This window comes from Jaculus jaculus, chromosome 8, assembly GCF_020740685.1.
Source record: "Jaculus jaculus isolate mJacJac1 chromosome 8, mJacJac1.mat.Y.cur, whole genome shotgun sequence".
Classification (NCBI taxonomy): Eukaryota; Metazoa; Chordata; class Mammalia; order Rodentia; family Dipodidae; genus Jaculus; species Jaculus jaculus.
Genome location: NC_059109.1, coordinates 126,150,340 through 126,158,407, shown reverse-complemented (window position 1 = coordinate 126,158,407; position 8,068 = coordinate 126,150,340). Strand labels below are relative to the sequence as shown.

The 8,068-nt window shown below is 46.3% G+C and overlaps 1 protein-coding gene across 3 annotated transcripts in view; it reads left to right on the top strand.

Moving 5' to 3' along the window:
- Positions 1–5,140: 5,140 nt before the first annotated feature.
- Ncoa5 (nuclear receptor coactivator 5) overlaps positions 5,141–8,068 on the top strand; it is a 40,699-nt gene continuing 37,771 nt past the window's right edge. For 2 of the 3 annotated variants that reach the window (XM_012949963.2, XM_045155737.1), the window contains exon 1: positions 5,141–5,272. The gene's annotated coding sequence lies outside the window, so the exon portion shown is untranslated. The remainder of the gene's footprint in view (positions 5,273–8,068) is intronic. The other variant, XM_045155736.1, reaches the window with a different exon arrangement.

The following is an 8,068-nucleotide window of genomic DNA, read 5'->3' as shown; positions in this document are numbered from 1 at the left end:
CAGCCTGAGATTACATAGTAAATTGCAGGTCAGCCTGAATTAGAGTGAAACCCTACCTCAAAAAACCAAAAACATAACAAAAGAAGTCAAATCATCCTTTGATCTCTAGCAAGTGCCTTTACTTTCAGGGGCCCAGTCACTCGAACTGCCTAACAAAGCTACCTGATTCCCTCTCAATTGGATATCTTGCTCTATCACTATTCCATAAATTCTTACTTGAGCCCCCCCCCCCCTCTCTCTCTCTCTCTCTCAATCTCTCTCTTCTTTTTTTTTCAAGGTAGGCCCTCACTCTAGGCCAGGCTGACCTGGAATTCGCTATGTAGTCTCAGGGTGGCCTCGAACTCATAGTGATCCTCCTACCTCTGCCTCCCAAGTGCTGGGATTAAAGGCATGTGCCACCACACCCAGCAAGCCACATCTCTTAATGATTCTAGAGCTTGCTATTTTTGTCACTAGCCACAGAAATTCTCTGATCTGTTCCCCTATGGGAATAGGGCTGCAGACATGAGAGGCCGTGCTCAGCTGTTTGTGTGGGTCCTGGGCTCAAACTAGAGCCGTCTTCTGGCCTCTGGCCTTCTCAGGGCCTCAAGTGCTCTTAACTGCTGAGTCATCTTTCCAGACCTATTAATTTTTTATTATTCTCTCTGCATGTGGATATAGTGTGTGTTGTGTATGGACATGTGTATGGATGTGTGCCCTGTTCAGAGGCCAGAGGAGAACATCAGGTGACCCTCTCCATCACTCATCTGTTTGTTCCCTTGAGATGGGGTCTCTTACTGATTCCAGAGCTTACTGTTTTCATGAGCCCCCCTGGCCACACCCAGCTGTTTACACAGGTGCTAGGGAATCCAACCCAGGTGGTCTCAGGCCCTCATGCTTGCATGGAAAATACGCTTGACCACTGAGCCATCCCTCCAGCCCCAGCATGTACTGTTCCTATTCCCTCTTTACGGAGGAGGTGCAGGGAGATTCAAGAACAAGCTCAGGCTTGCCCAGCTGGGAAGTGGTGAAGCAGAGAGATGCGCTTGGGCCATGCTGATGCCACAGCTTATGTTCTCATCCACCAGATCTTTGCAAATAGTAAATTTTGTCTATTAACAGCCTAGTACCCTTGGGGCAATGGAGATAGCTCCATGGCCCAGGACCGCCAGCTAAAATGGCACTGACAGGGCTGGAGAGATGGCTTAGCGGTTAAGGAGCTTGCCTGCTGAGCCCAAGGACCCAAGTTCAATTTTCCAGGACCCACGTAAGCCAGATGCACATGTGGCACATGCATCTGGAGTTCATTTGCAGTGACTGGAGGTCCTGGTATACCCATTCTCATTCACTTTCTATCTCTCTCTCCCTCTCTCGGTCTCTAATAAATAAAAAAAAATAAAAATGTCTTTTAACATAGCACTGAGAAATGTGGACTGCCTTGCTTTTAAATATTGTGTGTGTGTGTGTGAGAGAGAGAGAGAGAATGAATGAATATGGGTACACCAGGGCCTTTTGCCACTGCAAACAAACTCCAGACACATATGCCACATTGTGCATCTGGCTTTACATCAGTACCAGGAAATCCAACCTGGGCCTCCAGGCTATGCAAGCAAGTGCCTTTAACCACTGAGCCTTCTCCTCAGCCCTACTTTGTCTTTTATTAGCTCCCATAAGCCCTTTGAGAATGGCATAAAAGAGAAATTAATCTCTTTGCCTAGAAAAATGTATTTATGTACATAATATTATAGGGTTTTTTTTTAAGGAAAAAATATTGACTAAAGATTAAAATCACAATACTGAGTATTCCTGTAGCCTAGGACTTAGGTGGCTGAGGCAGAAGGGTTGCTAAGCTGGAGGCCAGCCTGAGCTACGTAGCCAGTTCCTCAAAAACAAACAACAAATACACAGGACCAGAAATATTGGTAAGAATGCAGAGAAAGAGGAACTGCTGGTGGGGAAATAAATTGATACAATCATATTAAAAAACAAAAAACAGTATAGAGCTGGAGAGATGTCTTAGCAGTTAAGGTGCTTGCCTGAGAAGCCTAAGAACTCCAGTTCTTACCCAGTTCAAATCTCCAGTTCTCATGTAAACCAAGCATGCAATGTCACACATGCACACAAGGGGTTACATGCATCTGAAGTTTGTTTGCAGCCCCTGAAGGTCCTGGCATGCCCATTTTCTCTCTCTCATTTCCTCCTTCTCCCTTTCCCTCTCTCCCTCTCCCCTCTCCCTCTCCCTCTCTCATAATTAAAACAAAACAAAACAGTATAGCTAGGCATGGTAGCACACACCTTTAATCCCAGCATTTGAGAGGCAGAGGTAGGAGGATCACTATAAGTTTAAGGCCAGCCTGAGACTACATAGTGAATTCCAGGTCAGCCAGGGATACAGTGAGACCCTACCTTTAAAAAAAACGGGGGTGCTGGAGAGATGGCTTAGCGGTTAAGTAAGCACTTGCCTGTGAAGCCAAAGGATCCTGGTTCGAGGCTCCATTCCCCAGGACCCACGTTAGCCAGATGCACAAGGGAGTGCACACATCTGGAGTTCGTTTGCAGCAGCTGGAGGCCCTGGTGCGCCCATTCTCTCTCCCTCTCTCTATCTGCCTCTTTCTCTCTCTCTCAAATAAATAAAATTTAAAATAAACGAAAAAAAAAAAAACAGTACCGAAATTCTTCAAGATACCATAAGTAGCACTACTATATGACCCACCAATACCATTTTTGGGCATTGTAGCCAAAGGAACTGAAATCAAATATCCATTTGACACTATCTTACTCACTGGCCATACTTTGGGCCAAGTACCCCTGACTTGGAAGAGAATTTCTTATCCCAGAGAACAGTATTGTTTGTGGTTCAAAGAGCAGGTTTGAGCACAAGGCTGCAAAGACTTCCTTCTGGCATTGAGTAAAGTAATTAACTGGCTTCGGTTGCCACACCTGTAAAATGAGCACATATTATGGGGCTGTTATGAAATTAGGTGAGATTTGTTAAAGTGTTAAGAAAATGATAGGTATATAATGTATGTGACTTATTTCCTAGTCTTTCTTAGTAGGAAAACAAGTTCTCAGCACTGCTTCCTTATAAGAGTCTGCCTATGGAGTTAACTTACTTCTCAATCATAAGATACTCATTATATATTATTATAATTTGCTTACCACTTGTATTCCCTAAAGGGGAAAGTTCCCTGAGGACCAAGATCTTGCCTGCCTTCTCCTTCATATACCCCTAAATCAACATTTTGCCTTTATTTATCATAACTTAATTGCACGATTCTCCTTAAATTTTCATATTTTAAGACCTAGAGGAAAGAATAATAATGAACATTTGTGGAGTATCTACTATTTGACAGACTTTATGTTTCAGCCTCTAATTTCATAGTCTTAGAAAGCTGTCACTTTAGCCAAGCGAGGTAGCACATGCCTTTAATCTTAGCACTTGGGAGGCAAAGGTAGGAGGATCTCTGCAAGTTCAAGGCCAGCCTGAGACTGAGACTACATAGTGAGTCCCAGGTCAGCTGGGCTACAGCGAAACCCTAACCTCGAAAAACAAAAAAAACAAACAAAAAAAAAAAAAAGTAAAAAGTAGAAGAAAGTTGTCACTTTAACAATTATTGTGAGTCAACAGATTCTAGTTTCACCCTTTGAGAATTCCTTTTTTCCCCCCATTACAGCACTTCTTTCCATTTGTGCTTACACATTTGTTCAATTTTTTTTCTTTCTGCCTCAATTCTCTATGTAGTCTCTGATGTTCAAAGAAACTGGGTTTTTCATAGTGTTTAAATTCCATAGTGATGATTTTTACTTAGTCTGCACTATTCATGAGGAAAACTCAACCCTACAGGGTCTGCAGAACTTCCTAACCTGACTCATGTAGTGATGCCTGTGATTAATAGAGTGTATTTACAATCGTGTGAGCCAATTTCAATCCCTGTGATAAACTCTATAAAGTAAATGAAAAATGCAGCATTTTACATGCTTCATGGTGGACAGTTACATTCTGGGGAATTTGTTTTTGACACTGAATATTTCAGGAAGAAATAAATATCAAGAACATGTAACAGTATCTCTAGAGGCCTTTTGCATCTTGTCAGTGAAACTAATAGGATATACAACCTATTTAAATGTAAATTTAAATACTTCATTTTTTTCCCCCATCTCTCTGCTTTGCTCCTGTGATCAAGAGGTAGTGACAGGGGGCTGCAGAGATGGGTTAGCGGTTAAGGTGCTTGCCTGCAAAGCTAAAGGACTCAGGTTCGATTCCTCAGGACTCACGTAAGCCAGATGCACAAGGTGGCCCATGCGTCTGCAGTTCGTTGCAGCGGCTACAGAGCCTGGAGCGCCCATTTTCTCTCTATATATATCTGCCTTTTTTTTTCTCTCTCTCTCTCTTCCTCAAATAAGTAAACAGGAAAAAAAAAAAAAAAGGTGGCAACAGCAGGGTGTGATGGTGCATGGTGCACGCCTTTAATCTCAGCACTAGGAAGGTTGAGGTAGGACAGTGGCTAAGAGTTCAAGGCCAGCCTAGGACTACAGAATGACTCCAGGTCAACGTGGGCTAGAGTGAGACCTTACCTCGAAAAACCAAAAATAAAGGAAGTGTCAAGAACTACATATATTATTCCCCAAAACACATATCCACAGGTACTTGAACGTTTGAGTTTTGGGTATTTAAATATTCAATTTCCATAGTTAAAAGAGGAGGGGCCGGGCGTGGTGGCGCACGCCTTTAATCCCAGCACCCCGGAGGAAGAGGTAGGAGGATCACCGTGTGTTCGAGGTCACCCTGAGACTACATAGTGAATTCCAGGTCAGCCTGAGCTGGAATGAGACCCTACCTCAAAAAACAAAAAAAAAAACAAAAAAGAAGAGGAAATGCGCTCTGGAAACAGAAAACAAACCAAAAAAAAAAAAAGCTTGACTGACGTCCTCTAGGGGATACAGCCTTAAGGCCCATTCTCAACCGCGGACGCCGTTACCAGGCAACCCCTCCACCCCAGCCGCCTAGGAGCCACTTCCCCGCCCTCGTCGCCAAGGAGATCGACGCCCCAGCTTCCAGTCTTGCCGTAAAGCCGCGCGCTTTTTGCGACACTGCCGCCCCTACCGCTGCGTGCGCGCCCTCTGCCCCCCTCTACCTCCCATCACTCCGCCCCGGCCGCCATTGCCTCGTGCCCGCGCCGGTCGGTTGGTGGCGCCTTTGTCCTACGGCGGGCAGGTGGGCTGAGGCCGAGGCTCGGTAGCGGCGGGCCTGAGGGCGAAGGAGCGGCTGAGGAAGGCCGCCGCGCTGGTAGCGGTGAGTGCGGGGAAGCGGTGGCCGTCCGCCGAGGCTTAGGAAAGAAAGCAGGGCCGATGGGCCAGCGGTTGACGGGAGACTGGCGGCCTCCTCTCCCGGGTGCGCGCGCGCGCGGGGCTGCGCATGCCCGGTGCGGGGCGCGGCTGCCTCGGCTCCGTCTAGGCCCAGGCCCGCACGGGGGCTCGGGTAGAGGGGAGGGAAATGTGCGATGGAGGTCTGCAGAGGGACCCTGCAGCCGTCGGTCAGTACGTGAACCGTGCAATGGACCCTCCCTCCTCGGATCTCTGATGTCGGGGGCGGGGTGGCGCCTTGGCCTGAGTTGGTGGCGTAGTCGGGATTCGAACCCGGCTCGAGGGGGCCGGGCTCACTCAGCGGTGTTTGTCCTCTGGGATGTGTGTGTGGGTGTAGGGAAGCGCTGTCCCTCCGATGTCGCTGTCTGGAGGTGCCTGTTCCCCCAATCCTCCAGACTGCATCCTTGAGACATCCCCTGGTGTGACACCCCTCCCCTTTGATAGACGTGGACCCTGGGCCCAAAGAAAACGTGTCCGAGGTTCGCGGCGCACACAGTGTCCGAGAACCTGCTTGGCTTTCCAGGGGTCCTAGCGCGGGTCACTTTGCGCTCCCCAATAACGGACCCGGGGCTTTGCATAAGACGGCGTCTCCCCACTTTCAGCCCTTCGCTCACCATTGTGTCCGCCTGTACGATTTACCACATGTTAATTCCCCCCCCCTCTCTGAACTGACTCCCACCCGCCCCCAGCTCTCTTTGTTGAAGGTGGAAACTTCGGTCAAAAACCCTATAATGGAAAGCCAGTTATTTTTCCAAATGCTTATAATAAATAAATACCTATCAAACAATATGGCCTTGTTCCTCCTGAAGTTATTCAACGTTGTACACTGTGGGAAATTTTGCCCTCCAAATACGGGATTAGTTGTCGTCCTGTGGCTTTGCCCTGTGCATAGAGTTCTTCCCTGCGGCCTAGCAGATCCCATGAAATGCCCTGGGATCTTCAAGAATGATGGTAATCTAAGCTTTCTCGTAAACCCGATGCCGTGATTGACTTAGAAGCCTTAGACATAAAGAATTGCGTGCGACATCTGGCCCACAAGTGCACCGAGTATACCTCCTTAATTTTCCTCTAGAAGCATTGTGTAATGTGGTAGCCACCTGACACCTCGTGAAAAGATGCTTCTAACTCTAATGGAGCTTTTTGCAACTCTAGATTTAATGTTTTGTGTATCAGACTAGTGTGAAAAGTAACTCTGTCAACTTTTTGGAACAAAGTCCAAAGCTTTGCATTCTGGGAATCGGAGATCAATCACTTTGGTTCACATCACTTTCTTGCTTCACTTTGGTTTCTTCATATTTTTTTTTTTCGAGGTGGGGTCTCCCTGTAGCCCAGGCTTACCTGGAATTCACCATGTAGTCTGAGGGTCGCCTGGAACTCATGGCGATCCTCCCACCTCAGCCTCTTGAGTGCTGGGATTAAAGGCGTGCACCTCCACTCCTGGCTCACTTTGATTTCTTTTACCTTTCCTTCAGCAGTTTGTCTGTCCTCCTTCAGATGTTCTTTAGTACCTCTGACACACTCAACTTAAAACATAAAAGGTGCTTTTCCTTGTAGAATGTGCACTACTCAATGGAAGTCTTTCTAGAAAGACACAGATGTGCTGTCTTATTTGCCTGTGAATAGCATGTTTAAAGGAGCCATGGCAGCTTCTCTTATTTATAGGTTGAGAGTGTTTTAATTTTTTTTTTTTTTATTTGCAAGGTAGGGTCTCACTCTAGCTCAGGCTGACATGGAATTCACTGTGTAGTCTCAGGGTGACCTTGAACTCACGGTGATCCTCCTACCTTTCCCTCCTGAGTGCTGGAATTAAAGGTGTACGCCACAACCCGGGCTGTTTTTAATTTTTTTTTTTTGTTAGGAATTTTGTTTTAGCTTTTCCTTCTTTTTTTAAAAAAAGTATCTATCTATTTATTTGAGAGACAGACAGACATAGAAGAATGGGCACGCCAGGGCCTCCAGCCACTGCAAACGAACTCTAGGCACATGTGCCACCTTGTGCATCTGGTTTACGTGGTTTTGGGGAATCCAACCTGACTCCTTTGGCTTTGTGGGCAAGCACCTTAACCTCTAAGCCATCCCTCCAGTCTCTTTTCTTTTTAACATTTATTTTTCTTTATTTATTTGAGAGAGAGAGAGAATGGGCATGTCAGGGCCTCCAGCCAGTGTAAATGAACTCCAGATGCATGTGCCCTCTTGTGATCTGGTTTATGTGAGTCCTGGGGAATTGAAACTGGGTCCTTTGGCTTTGCAGGCAAATGCCTTAACTACGAAGCCATTTCTGTAGCTCTTATTTTTGTTTTTTTGAGGTAGGGTCTTGCTCTAGCCCAGGCTGACCTGAAATTTACTATGTAGTCTTGGGCTGGCCTTGAACTCATAGCAATCCTCCTACCTCTACCTCCCAAGTGCTAAGATTAAAGGTATGTGCCACCACACCTGGCTGTTCTAACTTTTTAAAAATATTTATTTGTGTGTGTGAGAGACAGAAAGAAGCAGAGAGAATGAGTGCACCAGGGCCTGTAGTCACTGCAAACTCCAGATGCATGCGCCACTTTGTGCATCTGACTTTATGTGAGTACTGAGGAATTGGGCCCAGACTGTCAGGATTGCAAGCAAGTGCTTTTAACCACTGAGCCATTTCTCCATCCCAAGCTCACTATTTTTGTCAGGTTAGAACAGATTGTAAAGAAACTCAGAAAAGTTAGCCCTAGCTATTCAAGATCCTCCC